At 39.0% G+C, this 15,960-nt stretch overlaps 1 protein-coding gene across 5 annotated transcripts in view; it reads right to left on the bottom strand.

Annotated features, from left to right (window-relative positions):
- Positions 1-15,960, bottom strand: part of LOC112145539 (chemokine-like protein TAFA-1) — a 125,418-nt gene that overhangs the window by 38,830 nt on the left and 70,628 nt on the right. The window lies entirely within an intron of this gene.

Below are 15,960 nucleotides of genomic sequence, written 5' to 3'. Positions count from 1 at the left end.
GAGCAAACAATACAGCAGCTAAATAATTAAATTCCTTGAAAAGAAAAGGCTTTCATTTTTTTGTGTGTGATTTATTCATTTTCTAACGTAATCATCGGCAAGAAGAACCAATAATAGCCTAAAATACACTTTAGCCTTGTTTCCACAGTACAGTCTGGTATTTTGAGTGTTTCCATTGTAAAATGGACCCATTTAACACTACCGATCCATACCTGTCGGGGGCCTCCATTCGTTGCAGGTCCAAAGAAAAATTGAATGGAACGGTTGGGGGGGTTCACTGTAGCCACCCGTTGATTGGTAGAAAGTGATGACGACATTAGAACGCACCAATATAGCGCTAATATCCACAGCGGTATTCTTCTTAGCCGCCCACAATCTTCTTTCAAACAACATTAAATTCCAGTTATACACCATGTACAGAAAGTAAAGCCATTGAAAGATGAGCTGCTGGATGACCTCCGTTGTAGTTGCTTTCCTAGTCGTCGCATGACAATGACACAATGATATGCTAGCCATCTTTAGCCTACTATGCATGCGCGGTGAAAACAAACCGCTCATTGGAAGCGAAGCTTCACTGAGTGGAAATGCTCGCCAGAATTAACTGGTACTGGACCACTCAGTGGAAATAAGGCTTTTGATTCTGTCACAGGAGTTAGCCTCCATCAACAAGAATAAATGTAAGATGTAGTGACTGATACAGGTCAGTGTTGCCAATAATTAACAAAAAGTAAGGCAGACTTTGTTTTGAACTCATGCCCACATGAATGCTTTCTAATACACCCTGTGCTGAGCTTGTTTTGTTGTCCTTTTTTTGTTTTTAGCTTGTAACAAAATGAAGAAATAAATGACAGAAAACTCACAACTGCATCAGGACATAATTACCATGTGTTGTGCTCGCATTGTAGTTCTCAGTTCTATAGTCAAGTGGGCAATTAAACGAAAAACAATCTTCTCATCAGTGCTGCCCCTAGATACCTGTAAATTTGATCTGTGCATCCACAGCGGACTGTGAAATCGTCTGGTTGCACAGCAAATTGGGACTGAACACAGCATGCACACAAACACAACGCATGTGATGGAGGGAGGAGAGGAGGCAGGGACGGGCAGAAAGGCAGAATGCAAGAAAAGCAACCAGGGAAAATCTTTCTTCAAAGAAAAATCATTTTATTGGAAAAATGGAGTTGTGTTGACATTTAGTGAATATTTAATCCAAAGTAGTGAAAGGTTAACACAATTTTCTGCTACATAAAGGTCCACCTCAACTACTTTTTTCCTCATAAGTATCTCTTTTTTGAACACTTGAATGAAAAATATTGGGAGCAGATAAAGGTGGTCCGCCGCAAAAAGCATCCGAGTGAGACTTCTTTATCCATCACGTCCTCTGCTTCATTTCCCTGGTCATTGCCTGTGTACTGGTGGTGCTCCATATCATGACCGCGGGATCAGAGCAAGGAGATAAGTGATGTTCTTCCATCAGACAGACGCCGCCTTGACAGGCAAAAAAAAGGAGCCTCGGTACAGCACTTCAGTGGAAGCTCTCCCCCTATTCCTCTCCTCAGCTTCTCTCCGCCTATCCATCCACCCGTTCATCCATCGCTCGCCAAGGTAGGTCAAAAGAAAGATCCCGCCTGGCAGATCATTCATCTGTCTGATGAAGCTGCTTGTTAGAGACTCATCAACTCTTCTCTGTCTCTCAAGCACACCCCAACACGCAAACGGTGGCGCTATCTTTCACTTTAATACCTTTATTAGAATGTCTCCATTTTACTTTTCCCACTGCCTGCCGTCCCCTCGATTTCAATACATCTCCACCTCCAGAGTGCATAATTTACATGCGGCAGTTGCAAAAGAGGTTCATTTTTTAGATGAAAGTATGCGTTAGGGGTTTTCAGAATGCAAAAATGAAGGGGACTAAAGTGTTCAGGCAGGAAAAGAGGGAAACTTTTCAAGACATTTTTCCATTTTCTTAATGAAACTTTAAGGTTTGGATAGCTCACACAGGTTTTGTCTTTGGTTCAACAATGTTCCAAAGAGGTTTGTCTTGCAATAATCTCATCTATGGAGTAATTTGCACATTAGTTTTCACATTATTGCTCAGATCTGTCAACAGCTATGCACTCTAAATGGAAGGAAATGCAATAACAATTTTTGCCAGCTGTTTCTTGCACACAAATCAAATTAGACGGCAGCTCTCGGAGCTCAGCAACAGATGGTTGATCACAACATGAACCGAGTAAATCCCCACTAGTTACACAGCTATGACACTTTTGTGCTTATAGCTGCGAACCCCTTAAAGAATCTCAATTATTAACCCATTTTGCAGGCGGTAAACTGCTGTGCATTTTGCAGCCAGGCAGGTCTATTCAGATGCAGTTGCATGCAACAGCAGCTTGTTTTAAATAAGCTAAAATTGTTTGAAGCGTCTCCTGTCTTTGGCAGCTGCAGCTGAGGAGGAAGCGTTCCCTTTTAAAAACTAAAATGTCATCAGACCCGCCCTCGCTCTTTGGAGTAAAATTAATCATTTCCAAATCTGAAACCCTTGGAGAATTAGCAGAGCTTCTCACGAGCCGTTAACACACAGTTGAGCAGTCGAGGCTGCATGCCCGTGACGGCAATCAGCTGTGAAAAGCAGACGTAACAGGATAAAAAAGGTTTTTAGCGCTGATTTCATATCATCAAACTCAATTTTCTTTTTCCATTAAGTAAAATCTACAAAAAAACAAAAAGAACATAAGTCCAAGGACATTACACTTTTTAGTCCCTTTCTATTCTTTGTAAAATCCTTTCCAGTGATCTTTTAATTAAGATTATGCAGATTTTAGCCAAAACCCGTGTTGATTTAATGCATTCTCACTGCCAACTTATCATTTATGTTCGGGCCCTCTCTGCGTCACTTTTTGACGTTTTGGTGAATGGTGTATAATTGTATAGCACTTTTCTACCTTCCTTGAAGGCCCAAAGCTGTTAACATTCACAGTCCCATTCACTCATGCACACACACATTCACACACTGATGGTGTCTCCACTGCACTGCCAAACACTGGCGCCAACCTTCCATCTGAGGCAACGTGGGGTTCAGTGTCTCGCCCAAGGACACTTCGACACATGGATCACGGGAATCGAACCTGCAATCTTCCAATCGGGAGTCGACCACTCTACAGCTGCACCAAGGCCATCAAACAATCCAACTTGTTGATTTTTTAACCAGCTGGCTGTTCCTATTAAATCTGGGGCGCAAACCGATACTGGTCAGAGGGCTGCGTGCTACCAGGTCACAGACAGGAAAAAAATGCACACAACAACCAGGGATCTCCAACCCTCAGGACACAGACCGGGGTCCCGTTACCGGGAGCCAAACTCAGTAATGGTACCGTGTCCTGAGTGTTAGGGACCCATGATTTAATGGGAGCAGCCAGGATGTCAAAAAAAAAGAAAAAAACTCAAAATAGTGACGCAGAGGGGGCCTGAACCATATGTCCATATACTTAGTTTCTGCAGAGCACAGTTCTTCAGAAACTGACTTCTAAGCTGTGGCGCAGAGTAAGCCTTCCCCGATTTCCCACCAACCCTCAGTTTACACGCTCTCCCCTCTAGCTCTTACAACCTCTTACACCCCAACCTAACAAAATGGCGAGCTATATCAGAGCTATCCAGCCGTATATAGTTTTGGGCCAGATGCCAGCTCAGACGAGGAAAACAAAGACGTACATGAATCTTGAAGTCTACAAGAAGATGTGTCTTAATGGAGTGGAGCAGATAACTTGAACACGTCGATTTGTAGCTTCTACATTACAGCTACAAGTTTTTCCAACAACATTTTTTCAATTTGAATTAAGAAATACACAGAAGTGCAATTTTGAGTAGAATTTTCTTTACATACGTCCACCATCATGAGAAAAATGCCAAACTAACATGTTAAAACCATTTATTTCATCAAAGGAATTGGTCAAAATTCCAGTGGTTCAGTGTTTTTCCAAGGTTTGATTTACATCTAGAAGCTGACCTAATACAGCACCAGACTAACTCACAAAAACATTGTCATGCCAAAGCCCTCATAGGTATAATAATAATAATAATAATATTTTTCTCAAACTTATCCTGTCTCATAAAATGCATAGGAGAAAAAAATCTAACCAAACAGGTGGGCCCTACTTTTTAAATTCTAACGGTTCATCAACATGTTTCTACAGTTATAACAGTACAAAGCTGAAGTAAAAAAAAGAGTGTAAACATTTTTAGAAGAAACTATATTGACTGATGTGTTTAAATGAACAAACTGAGATATAAAATTGTCACTATCAGGCCTGAAGGAAAAGGCAGAATCCTAAAAGGTTTCCAGCATGTTGCGTGCTGGAGGCAGAGGCACTGCAGGACTTATTCTTTTTCCACTCCCAGTGTGGCTCATCATTGTGCAGCAATTATCTCTACAGAATCAAAAGATGCACAAAGCTGCATGACATGTAGGAGGGAAAAATGTTAAAACAGTTGCATTCACAGACCTTTACTCTCACTTCATATTTTGACTTTTCCAAAAGTGATGATTTAAAATCTTAATTTTACATTTTACTGTATAAATCCACAATTTAGTCAAAAGTTGACTTTTAAATGTATTTACTGTGTTGTGATCATTAGTGTGTGTGGCTTTTGCAGTTCTCAGTGGGAGATTAGATGTTTTAAAACGTTAAAAGTCAAATTAAAGTATGCTGGATTTTTGTGCCCTCTATCTGGTAAACACTGTTTATCAGCCTGAAGGCTGATAAGTGGCAGTGGGAATCTCTGGCAGCAAACAAAAAAGCACCAGTTTTGCACTTTTTTTCCCCCACAGAGTTTAGCACTGATCATGATAAAATGTTGACTCTGTGATGCTTTTGTAGAAAATAATTTAGTAATAAATCTCAATTAGCCCAAAGATGAAAATGCAAAGATATAAAACATTGACTTTTTTTTTGTCGGGAACTCAAAAAATGCACTTAATGACAAACAATCAAAGCCAAAATAAATGTTTTGAAATGAAAATTAAAATAATATAAAACTTAATTGCTGTAAAAGTGGCAGGTAATAGAAAGAGAGGAATTGACAGTTGCATGAAGAATCAAATAAAAAAGTTTGTCGGCCAACCAATTCTCCAAACTGTAGAAGGGTTACTTTTAACTCTTCTGTGCTTTCATTTGTTCTTCTAGACATAATTTGAATCATATAAGTTACATGTGTGAAAAGTAAAATAACAATTGTGCAAATAACAAAGATAAGGAAATGAAAATCATTCACTGGTTACTTTAGGCCAAAACCTTTTTTTTTTTTTTAACAATATTACAAGTGAAAAGAGTGGCGAGCTACTCATATTATTAGAAAGTGATTTAAAATGTGTGATAGCTCCGGGTTCTTCACACTAAAGCTTGCGATGTAAAACAGGGGAAGTCTTTACGTGAAAATATGTTGCTCCGGCGTGTACGGCGGCATGCAGCAAGGTGCGTGTCACTGTCCCTGCAGCAAAACTCTGTTCTCTTAGTGTTAATGAATCAATCAATTTCTGCAAGATAAATCATAGAGAATTCCCAGCAATGGCTGACTGTCACCATGATGAATTCCTTTATTTCATGTAATAAGCTGGCTGGGAAGTGATTTATCCCTGTTGCGCAGGCGGATATATACAGAAATGGACAGAGGCGAGAGATATGAAATGAAGTGTAATATGTCATTGGAGTATTTGGCATGCAGTTGGTGCGTACGGTTGAGCTGCAGAAAAACACTCAAGTCATAAATCTGGTCAATATGGTTAGATTTTACTCAGTGGTTGAATGGTTGACAGGCTGTAGCGGAGAGCTGGCATATTTGGTTGGATGACTAGTCTTAAGCTCACAGTAGCTCAAGGCACTGAAGGTTCCCTGAACTAGAGAGCGTGGGCCAAGACACAATTCCTCACAAGCGTGCAGTTTGCTGACATTTTGGCTTCCAGTATGCATTAGTTTTTTTAAGGCTCCTGTTTTCACTCCTTCTGATATCCCAGAAGGAGACAAAGATAAGTGAGAGTGAGAATTACACTTTAATGCTATTGATTTCTTTTGTTCTGCCTTTATTCGGGGCCAAGATTAAGAGCTGCTGTGATTTTGTTTTAAATGCAGACCTCCTCTTTGACTAAGCCACTGAGCGCTCTTTAGTTTAAACCGTTGTACATATCAAAGCATCACACATTAATAAGGATTCATGCCTGATTTGCTGAAAAGGTGTGCAAGTGTGGGCTGTGGCTTTATGCTGATCTGAGTTAAGTGATGGCATTACTTGACTGAAATCAGCTCAAACCTGCCAAACTGAACATGGGTTTTGGATGCTCTTGCTCTGCATGTGGTGACTAAAATGCTGGAATAAAGTGAGCAGTTATTGAAGGGAATTTATGAATAATAAAAAAAAAGCCTTACTTCTTTTATGCAATCTATATTAACATTGCTAAAAGATTTATTTCAGATCAAAACTGAAAATTTAAAAAGACTAAAGACACTTTCTGTTCCCCCAAACGTTTTAATTTATGTGCCATTAAAAATCTTAAAGCAAAAGGCTATAGGTTCTCTTTTGGAGATCAGATTCCAGATTTTTTGTACTTGTTTCAGTGAAGCTGCTGATTTCCTCATTACAGAAATTACAGACTCCATATCTGAGTCATAAGCTGCCAAATTCCTCCAAAATTCAAAGATCACAAATTAATCTGCTTGAATTAGCCCCTGAAGAGCCGTCTGGACCCTTTCCTTGTCATTATCTACACCCTTATGGTGCTATCTAATAATTGATTAAATATTAATGAGATATGCCCTGAATTTACAGGATGAAGAATCGAAAGGTAATGTAGACGACGGTGCTTTAACAACTCGGGGAAGGTGATAATTAAGATGCTGTCACTGTTTATTGCCCCATCATTGTGTGCGTGCGGGAGGGGGGTTTGTGTGTCCGCTTGTGTGAGCATTTAGTTAATGGATCCAAGTCCCCTAATCTCTTAATATGCATCTGAGGTCTGGTACGGGTTCACAGGTCAGGAAGGTCACCCATTTAATTATACTGTGGCAAATACTTAATTTTCAGGAAAGGCGCCACCAGGGAGCTCACCTTGAAATGGAACAACTAGGAAACAGGCAGGCAGCTGTAACCTTTTTAAAAAATACTATTTTTTTTTAATTACAGTATTGTTGAAATGCTGGACATGTTCTGTGGGGTGGTCATAGAAATTACTTTTGTTTGATTACTACTATTTTCACAATTTTACAATTTGATTTGGTTACATATTTATCATAATTTAAATACATTTGACTTATTTAAAAATCTTTAAGTCTAAAATCTTTTATGTTGGTTTAGAACTATTTAAAAAAATACTATTTTAAAGTTTTGCTTACTAAAACTATGAGAATTTTCTTTAAAAATTAACTGAAAAGTTGTTGTTTTTTTGCTGGAAAATTACAAAAAAATATATTAATCTAAAAGTAGGGGTTTGAAAAGTAAACACATGCTTTAATCAAAACAGAATAAACAGGTTAATATTTATTAATGTCCTCAGGCATCCTGCAGTTCACCTGTGAGATCAGCGTAACAAAACTGTCTAAAATAAACGTAAACTTTTTCTTATATTATGTGATTGAGATGTTATTAAATTTAAGAGACAATACAGCATTTATTTGAAGTTTTTGGACAAAAGTGATATTTTATTTTAATAAATAAGTGGGAGATGAACGTCAATCCCACGACTGTAGCACAGAGCGAAAGACCCGCGGTGGTGGGCGGAGCGGAAAGAAGCTGTCTGCTTATTAGAAATACAACAACGAGGAAATCTATCATTATTTTATTCTGGGATGGGAACTGACATGAAATTTCCACAATAACGAGCTCGGGCGTTATCTAAAAATTGTGGAAACTCTGCAGTTCACCGCAAAAGTCTCGCCCGTTGCTAATAAGAAAGGCAAGCAGTTCAGAGTGGACAGACACGCCCCCACCTGTGTGCAGATTACAGCCCAGCCGACCTGAAATCCAGCTGGAAGAAACTTCTTCCCCAAATTTTTCTTTCATTATTTTTCGCAAACACAAAGAGGAAAATTTATGAGAAATAAAGGTGGAAAAATAGAAAGAAAATGGAAAAAAATAAATAAATAAAATAATTTCAGGAAAAATGTAAAATCAATAAGCAGTGCTCTTAAGAAATAAATTCTTATTTCTGGTAGCTGATGTTCCAAAGGGTTAAAAATAAAGATTCTAAATGTACAATTTTGTGTGGGATTTCATATTGTGATTATTTGCAGATTATTTGCAATGGCTGGCAAATAATGTAACTTAAGAAAAAAATGTGATTAATCGCAATTAATTTTTTCCAAGTTTGAGATCATTTAGTTTTTTTTTGTTTGTTTGTTTTTTTTTTTAATCAATTACCTGTCCTACTTAGATATTGTATTGTATTAAATCCCCAAAATTATTTTGATTTTTTTCAGCTTTTTTACGCTGATTATTTTGAAGTTGAACAGCTTATTGTGTCTTTAGTGCACTCACATATGCATCTTTGCAGAAAAAAACCACAATGAAACCATTGTACTGCTATTCAGGCCAAACTCAAATGAAATGCTACTGTTCCCTGCTGATCACTGAGTGATAAACAAAGAAAGCTGCATGTAGAAACAAATGTCTCCCGTGTGCTTTCAAGCTAAAAACAGTGACTGAAGTGCTGTCAGGTTTTTGTGTGACTATGTAAGCCCAGCTCAGCCCAGACTTGCTGATTCACGTCAGCAGGAACATTAGCGTCTCAAAGGTACTGTCTGAGAGCGTTTCTTTTGGGTTAAACCTCAAAAAGTTTAGAAATGTCACCAGCACAAATGAGGTTAGCATTATGCAAAAGTGCCCATTTTATGTTTCCTCAAATCTTCTCAGAATGTCAGCGAGTAGACAGCGCTCAGCAGGCAGCTTCCCTTGGAGCAGTTGGCATCGCTGAGCCCGAGCAGTGGGACAGTCTCAACACACTGAGCGACGAAACGCTTCCCAAACCTTGCTCACTGTCTACTTCACTTTCCCTCCGCCTGCTTCTTTCTCACTCCGTCTTGCACTTAAATGCTCCACTCAAAGTGAAAGGTTCCCTTGTTCTCAGCATGGAAGAGCAGATGAAGGTTTAAAGGCATTTTTTTCCCTTTTTTTATCTCAGTAAGAAAATGAGCCTGTTTCTAGCATCAGTAGGGACACGTCTTTTACAGCTCTCTTCGACTGGGACTTGATACAGCACACCAGCTTTTAACAATTCCATTTTTGTCAGAGATGTAGATGCTCCCTAACCAACACTTCTGTTATACCACCGCTACCGTCAGCCATCCTGCTTGACTCTTACATGCAAAGAAAGATAAGCGAAGAAGAAAAATGAGCGGCGGGTATTGTTTTCACTTTCCTTGACACTGTTTTATTCTCTTATCAGCCAAATCTACCTGCAACAAAGAGCAAGAAAGGAGTGACAAAACCCCCTCTAACTTGGAAGCAGAAAGTGAGGAGGAGGGAAAAAAAGAAGACAGACAGTAACCGGGCAAATTTCCGTAGGCTGACTCACTTGTGTTAAGGATGAACCCTGTCCGCCTCTCACTCATCTATACTCCAACACCTACAGTCCTCCGAAGGTGATGTCTGGCTGCATCATGAGAGCAACCTCCACAGAAACAGGAAAATTGTTTCTGTTGGTCATTGATACTGAGTGGGAGCAGGCTTTAAATAAAAGCTGTGTGCCTTATTAATCAGCTCTAACAAATTCTATTTTCAAGGTTTTAAACATGAGCAGGTTTTTGAAAATCAGGTAATGGACACTGCAATCACTGCTTCCTGTTTTTTTCTTGATAAGAAGCAAACAAACTGTAAATATTGTTCAGCTGTTATAATGAGCTCTGCTCCTACCTGTCTAACACGAGAGGGCTCATTATCAATATTTGTGAAACAAAAGGAGTTCTTCTATAAAAGTGTTGATTCTTTGACCTGGGAATTGTTAGAATATCACTGTAGCCATGAGATAAATGTGATCCCTTGAATAAATTCTTAACAATTTCTTATCAAATAAAAAAAATCACAAAGTGGAAGACCACATAAAGTTAACAAAAAGAGTTTAGAAGTTTGAAAATGTTTATCTTTAGTGAAAGAAAATCCAGCCCTGCGGACAACAAAACATTTTCAGGCTGTGGACACAGTTTGGGGAATAGCCTTTTCAGTTCCAGCATGACCGCTCTGTGCACATGTGGTCATGTGACTCTGGGGTGGGAAAACTTAACAGGTCTGCATAGAGGTCTGACCCCAACCCCATCAAATTCTTTTGGGAAGGACCAAAACAGAGTTTGTAAGCCAGCATGACCTCTGGACCAACACAGCCTGACCTCATAAAAGCTCCACAGAATGAAAACGCATAGAAAGCCACAGAAGCAAACATCAGAGGGACTGCTGTTCTACTTTACATTTACATTTGTAGATGAAAACTGTTCACACTGCTTTATAAAAAAGATCTTTGTTGAATGATTCAATTATTCATTCTATGAAAAAAATGACATATTCTAAAACTGAAATAGGTTAAGACTAAGTAATTTAAACACATACGATTTAATGTGTTATTCACTTTCTCAAAAATGTTAAACAATTACAATGAATCCAAGTAAAAGTAATTTTTTACTTTATTTAAATTTTGGGGTCTATCTTAAAGTCCCAGTATTATCATTTTTTGATCTATTGTAAAAGTGTTCCCAGGGGTCTTTTAATTATGATTATACAATGTTTAAGGAAAATGAAAAAAATATATACATATTTTTAGGGACATAGTTTCTACAGAGCGGCAGGAGTTTATTTGAAATTCACCTCTGAGTTGTGGGTAGAATTGTTGACACAGAGTGAGTCCACGCCTTCTTCCTGTCATCCACCTGTTTACACACTCTTCCACCAACTTACAGGCTCTCACACCCCCCAGCCTAGCATTACTAGCGCAACAAAAATCTCAAGCAATATTGGAGCTGTCCAGACGTCCCGCTTTCACCTAGAAGTCAGTTTAAAAGAGAAAAGACATACATGGATCTATTTGTCTACAAGAGGATGCATCAGAATGGAATGAAGCAGAGAGTTTGTGGCAGTGTTGTAGGTTCTAAGTCACACCTACGAGCTGCATTTTTCCGTCTGCTCCTTATTTACATTGATTTGAAACAAAAAAAAATCTGAAATGCTATTTTATACTTTTTTCTCCATGTGTCCTCCTTCATGAAAAAAATGCCACAAGAACATGTTAAAACACCAAAAACACAATTTTCACCAGAGTAGGTCTTTAAAAACACCCACAATGTAAAGTTCTGGAGATTTTGAAAGCTTCTTTAAAAACAATTACATCAAACTGAGTAAAAGTATTTATTTTCATTATTAATTTTCCACTTTTTTTCAAAACTTGAGGTTTAACTCAAGTTTTCCATAACTCATAAAATGCATACTATGAGAGATGTTTTCAGCATTTCCTTACCAACATTTCTGACAGAAAATATTGCCACCCCCAAATGTAACACAATCCCTATATAAATGGCTCAGCTATACAGCAGACAAGCACACAGCATGCTTAAGAATGTAATGTATTTCAGCATTTGGTTTTGTTTTGTTAAAACTGACATTTTTATGCCAAAAACTGTAACACGTATGTCTTCTTTTCTGGTTCTCTTTGTCTGCAGATTATCACTAATTTTACATTTTCACTTGCTCCTTTTCTATAATCGCAGAAGAGACCTTCAGGCTTTCTTCCTCTTCAGCACAGGGGAGCCTTTAGACATTCCAACGCTACCTGGACTGCATGCTAAAATATGTGGCAGCTGTCTGTGACATTTCACGAGCTGCAGAGGAGAGCACCAGGGAGAGGACAGTCAAGCATTGAGACAGGGCTTACCAAAAAAATATATATATATAAATCAGAATATATACATGTACTCCCTGAGGTTTTAAAGTGCACTGAATGGTCTTCAATTTGTGCAGGTTCTTCATATTTGCGACTTGAACCGTTTCCAGAAAGGCAAGAAGCGTGACGAGCTCTCAGCTGGACTGCAAAATGAAATGCACTGTTTAATGCAATCAAAGCAAACACCTGAGAGATGCTGAGACGTTGACGGAGAAGAAAGCACAGCTGGGGGTGCTTGTTAGATTCCATCAGAGGTTTATCATTGGGCATACTGAGCATCCCCAAGATGCTCCTTTTTCCTCCTGTTAGTGGATTAATTAGAACTCCAGCATCTCGATAGGTTGAAAGAATAAGGGAAAATCACATGTAGTATACCTTACAGGGGGGGTAGTGCTTCGTGGCTGTTGTTGAGGCATAAATTGCCGGGCCTTGTTTGTAGTGGATTAATAAGCAATTGTCCTACAATTGAGATCCAGAATATTTATTCCACCGTCGTGCTGATAGCACTAATGATGATAATAATAACAACCGTTGCGTCCCTTGGGAGAGCCTTTTCTGTGGGCATCTCTTCAGTAATTACATGAGGCATACCAATAATTCAGCTCTAATGTGCTTAGAAAAGTTGCAAGGGCTCAGAGGTGGGTTATACAACAGAGGAAGCACAAGAGTCGCAAAAATACACCAAACAGAACAAATATAGGGCTAGATTAGAGTTTGGTTCTGTGTATTTACAAGATAAAAACAGAGAAAGGCGAAAACAATAATTCCAATGAGACACGGATAGCTCAAGAAAATGCTAATGATAGTGTTAATTGCACAAATCCTGCTGTGGAAATGTGTGTCTGTGACTCCTTCGATATCCCTGAGGTGAGTCCAAATTGCTTCGACAGGCGCCCTAGTTTTTAGATCACGCTGGCTTCTCTGAGCTTGTGATTGATGCAGGTCTTTTCAATGCAGCAGCACTCATTGTTTTAAGACCACATACCTGAGTTATGAATGTTTCATTCAGGAAACTAAATATGAACTGGCTGGATGAGAGCCTCACCAGGAGCACTGAAGGATGGAAGATTCATGCATGCTAATAATGGCCTTAGAGAGTGTGGAGGAGGGAAAGTAAGTAATACCAAGTGTAAGAGAAAAAAATGCCAAAACATCAAATTTTCAGTGGTTTCTGTGCAACCTTCTGTGCAACCCTTTTCTCTGTGGTTCTAAGTCCATCACTCATAATTCTCATTAGCACTTACAGCATTTAGGCAGCAACCTTCAAAAAAAAAAAAAAAAAAATCACAGGAATTGTTTCAACTAAGCCAGCAAGGCAGCAGCTTTATCTTGTTAACTTGGAGAGCTGGAGGATAGTTTTTTTCTGGCCTGTGCGTTCAGAATCCTAGTGAATGTTGTATTGATAAAACGTACAGCTCTAGTGGTTGACAAGCCCTCTTGTATCCCCCTAAGAGCTCTCCAAAAAAAAAAAAAAAATTAGAGGCACACCACCTGGGATCAGGTGGACAAAAATCAGAGAAAAGTCTCACAAGCTTGTTTGGTTCTCATGTTTTAAACTTGCCACTTTTTGTTCTGAGAAATAACTACTGTTCGCGGAAAGGTGTAGAAGAGAAACACAACTGTCTTGTATGTGATACTTTGTTAAGTTTGTTGCTCAGAGAATCTGCAATAAGTATTTGACTACATCTGCATAAACCTAAAGTAACTCACCGGCCTTAAGTGTCTGATTACAATTTGGATATTGTGACACTTCTCTGACTTTTTTGATTCAAACTAGAGCAGGGATGTCAAACTCCAGGCCTTGAGGGCCAGCCTCGTCTGCTGATGACTACCTGGAACAGGTAGTCAATCAGGAGGACAATAAGACGGTTCACTGGTAAGTTGTTTGGAAAATATGTAGGACACCGGCCCTCAAGGCCTGGATTTTGACACAACTGAACTGGAGCCACATTCTCAGCTGACTTAGAAAGACATGGACAGGATTTTGCCTTCTCAGGCCATTCATTTGTGTACTATTTTGTGTATTGCCCAGTGTCAGTCTATCAAATTTCCAGTTTGAAAATAGGTCTAGGGCACGGTTAAGCCTTTCCATTAAGTCAAAGTCCTCAAGTTTTTCCCATTTTGACCACATTTCTGTGCCTGACTAAGCCTTTGGATTTTTTTTTTAAATTCATTTATACTGGATCTGGACTGCTTTTTGGATGAGTCTTTTGAATCTCCCTCTGGACCACTGACTTGGGATCTCTTCCTCCCCTATTTCCCTCTGCAATAGATAGGGACAAAGCAACTGCGCTAAAGTGACCAATGTGAGTTTTTTGGAGTAGAAACATTTTATTTTCACCAGCCAGAGTTTTATCAATATTGAAGTCCATTCACACCCCTCCACCATTGATCACACACCTGTGCTTTTATAGCCTCGCCTCAATTGGTCAAAAACACTCCTGTCAATCAAAATGGTTCTACCTGATTAATCAAAATTGCTTCCAAGCAGCTTAACAAACATGTGTCCAATCTTGGCCTTAGGACAAAGTAAGTAAGCAGAAAAAAATACATTTTCACAAAACAGGTAAGTGGACACAAGTGAACACAGAAGTAACAAACACCACTTTGTTACACCATCTCGGAAAACCACGCCACAACCACACAGAGAAGATAAACTTTGTTTAGAACAGTTCTCTATCCCCACTTTGGGCCACTGATTCTTCTTCTCCACTGGCATTGTTGCAGCCATTGACTCTCCCCTCCTCCTGAGGGACTGAAAGACATTATCTAGTTTCTTCTCACTGACTCTAATTAACCATTTACTTACTTTCTAGTGTTGTCTGCCAGCGGCTATCAGCCACACTTATGTTAGTTCAAGTTTATGTGCACTAGATCTCCACTAAGAGTGATTTCAGCCCTCCCTGTACTCACCACAAAGGCTCACCTTATCTCAGTTATCCTTAGTTGCTGAGAGACTGTCGTGTTGACGTTCCCTGTAACCTTGTTTACCTCAACCAAGCTTTTAATTAAAACTTTGAAGATAACACTCCAAAGTCTAAGTCTCTCTTGGTGTCCATCTTAAGCTTCACTACAGATACTCAGAAAATGACTGAAATATAAGACAGAGTGAAAAAAATAGCATAGAGAAAGAGAGAGGGATACATTAGGGTTTGCTAGGGTACGTCAAATGTGTCTTGAATCCCTAAATGCTTACTGATGTAACAGAGTACGTGACTGCTCCCAATGCTTGGGGCCAAAGGCTTAACACTGCCTAAAAGTGTAATTGAGTGTTTCTCATCCAATATTTTAAGTGTGGGACAGGCTGGCTGTGGTCCAGATGTGGAGCAGTTAAAGTTGCAGATTTGCCTCCTTCCTGTATGGAACTGTCCTTCAGCAAGAACACTGAACCCCACAATGCTTCTGTTGGTCTGGTTTTCATCTTGCAGGGCAGCTCTGCCATTATTTGTGTATGGATGAATGGACCTCTGAACCTTAATGAGAATAGAAAAGTGCTGAATAAGTATCCACCATTTTTACGTGATGGACATTCAAAGTACAGCCACAGACTGAGTCATGAACTAAATATTGTTAACTTCACCAAAAATCACATTTTGTATACAAACATACGGAGGATTACTAGGTCTCTGCGGAAAGTCTCTACTTTTATTTATTTGATAAGTAAAAAGAGTGATGTAAAAGCCATTAATAGCTGGGTTGAGTACTCATCTTACAAAGACACTCAGCCTTTCCTGGAATGACACAGTTATTTCATTGTGTACTCACAGAAATAAAGTATGGATAAATCATTGAAAGGATGCTACCTCAAAATAAAGAAAAAAATAAACCAGAAGGAAAAAGGAGACTTGAGGTTTAACAGTTGTGAATAATGGCTTTCAGTGGCTTACATCATTTTTACCACACGCTTATTAGGTATCCATGGATTATCCAACAATGTTTAAGCAACCATAATAATCCTGCTTTGTATGCAACTACTGAAAGTAACAGAAAAAAGGGAGTGCATGGACATGTCTGTAGCTTTGCTGTGGTTTTTAGAGGAAAACATTGGAAAAAAG

This window comes from Oryzias melastigma, linkage group LG5 (assembly GCF_002922805.2).
Source record: "Oryzias melastigma strain HK-1 linkage group LG5, ASM292280v2, whole genome shotgun sequence".
Lineage (NCBI taxonomy): Eukaryota > Metazoa > Chordata > Actinopteri > Beloniformes > Adrianichthyidae > Oryzias > Oryzias melastigma.
Note: the sequence above shows the minus strand (reverse complement) of the source record. Positions and strands in the feature narration are given on the sequence as shown.